The sequence below is a fragment of the Carlito syrichta genome, unplaced genomic scaffold, assembly GCF_000164805.1.
Source record: "Carlito syrichta isolate Samal-C Ts95f unplaced genomic scaffold, Tarsius_syrichta-2.0.1 Scaffold314107, whole genome shotgun sequence".
In the NCBI taxonomy this organism is placed as follows: Eukaryota; Metazoa; Chordata; class Mammalia; order Primates; family Tarsiidae; genus Carlito; species Carlito syrichta.
Genome location: NW_007258203.1, coordinates 106,775 through 109,196, shown reverse-complemented (window position 1 = coordinate 109,196; position 2,422 = coordinate 106,775).

Below are 2,422 nucleotides of genomic sequence, written 5' to 3'. Positions count from 1 at the left end.
AGAGATGAGGTCTCGCCAAGTTGCCCAGGCGGGTCTCGAACCCACAGGCTCAGGCAATCCTCTCACCTCAGCCTCCCAAAGGCGCGGGATTACAGGCCGAGCCACTGAGCCCAGCCATAAAAAATTTTAATACGTGAGAATGAAACGACACATTTCTGATGAAGGTGTACATACGTAATAACAGTATAAATGCATGGAGCAGAAGAAAAGTGATTACTTTTGGGAAAAGAATATGACAGGAGTTTCTACTCTCTTTTAGTGTTTCATATCTTTGAAGTATACCTGAAGTAAAAATAGCAAAATAGTAACTCCTAGAATAGCTGATTCGTTATGACATGATGAAATTAATGGTGATTATATTTTATATATTCATTTGCTGTTAAATTTTTATAATAGAATGAGAGCTGAATGGGTAAATAGAAAAAAGTAAATAATGAAGAAATGACATGATGAATTACTGAATGGTATAAGTATTGTTGAAAATTAGTATATGCAATGTTCAAAAACTCACAGCGGTACTTACATGTACATAGAAAAATCTTGAAAAGGATATGAGGGGAAACCCAAAAAACCCTGAAATCCCACTCCTTTGGGAGGCTGAGGTGAGTGGATTGCCTGAGCCCGCAGGTTCGAGACCCACCTGGGCAGGCGAGACCTCATCTCTACAATAAATCAAAAATCAACCGGATATGGTAGCGTGCGCCTGTAGTTCCAGCTACTTGGAAGGCTGAGGCGGAAGGATCGCCGGAGCCCAGCGGGTCGAGGCTGCGGTGGCCGGGAGCGGCCACTGCACTCCGGTCTGGGCGACTGAGTGAGACTCTAACTCAAAAAAAAAAAATTTCGTTATTAAAAAATTGTGTATTTATTCTTACATGTTTAAACTTTAGTACCTTCAAAGTACTCTCTGTTTGATGCAAACCACCTATTGAGATGCTTTTTCCACTGTTCAAAACAGCTTTTGAACTAGTCAGGTGTTTTTTTTGGGGGGGAGGGTTTGAGTCAGAGTCTTACTCTGTCACCCAGGTTGGAGTACAGTGACATGCTCATGGCCACTGCGACCTCAACCTGTTGATACCTTTTAGTGCTTCTGCCATCTTGATTTCACCTCTTTCCCAATGGCAAAACGTTTCCTCTTGAGGACTTTTTGCATCAAGGAAGCAAAAAAAGTCGCTCAAAGTGAGATCGGGCAGGTAAGGAGGAGACATGGGAGTCATGTCATTTTTGGCCAAAAAACTGCTGAACACTCAGTGCGATGTGTGCAGGTGCCCCCCATAAATTGCCTATCATGAAATGGGCAAACACGTTGAAAGAATTTCAAAAAAAATTCAATGGGGCCAGGTTGGGTGGCTCAGCCTGTAATCCCAGCACTTTGGGAGGCTGAGGCAAGTGGATTGCCTGAGCCTGCGGGTTCGAGACCTCATCTCTACAATAAATAAAAAGAAAAATTAGCTGGACATGATAGCATGCACCTGTAGCTCTGGCTACTTGGAAGGCTGAGGCAAAAGGATCGCCGGAGCCCAGCAGGTCAAGGCTGCGGTGGCCGGGAGCGGCCACTGCACTCCAGTCTGGGCGGCAGAGCGAGACTCCAACTCAAAAATAAAACAATAAAAAATTTGATGGGCGGAACACAGTCTCTACAATAACACTAGCTGGTACGCTGATGCCAATGGGTTCCAAGAACACTTTCCTAGTGGGGAAACCCTGTACTACAAAAGGCCTGCCCTCCAAAAAATTCTGGGTTTTTCTCTTGTTTTTTGTTGCCTCGTATACCCCTAGCATCTCATAGCCTCACCTCCTGGGAAATAGACTTGAGGCGCGAAAATGTGGTGAAAGAATTTTGTTTGTTTCTGTTCTTTTTTGAGTTGGAATCTCACTCTGTCACCCAGGCTGGAGGACAGTGGCATGCTCCCAGCCACCGCAGCCTCGACCTGCTGGGCTCAGGAGATCCTTCCACCTCAGCCTTCTAAGCTGGAACTACAGGCACACACCACCATGCCCAGCTCATTTTTTTATTTATAGTAGAGATGAGGTCTTGCCAAGTTACCCAGGCTGACCTTAAACCTGTGGGCTCAAGCAATCCTCTTATCTCAGCCTCCCCAAGTGCTGGGATTATAGGCGTGAGCCACTGCACCCAGCCTTGGTGAAAGAATTTTAACTTCCTTATATGTGTATGCTTTTGACTTTTACAGAGAGCATGTACTAGTTTTCTAATTCAAAAAAATGAACATTTTTAAAAGTTGAAAACACTATACTGGTTTTAGCATGACCTTTTTTTTTTTTTGAATTGGAGTCTCACTCCGTCGCCCAGACTGGAGTGCAGTGGCCGCTCCCAACCACCGCGCCTCGCCTCAGCCTTCCAAGTAAAGTAGCTGGAACTACAGGCGCACACTACCACGCCCAGCTAATTTTTGATTTATTGTAG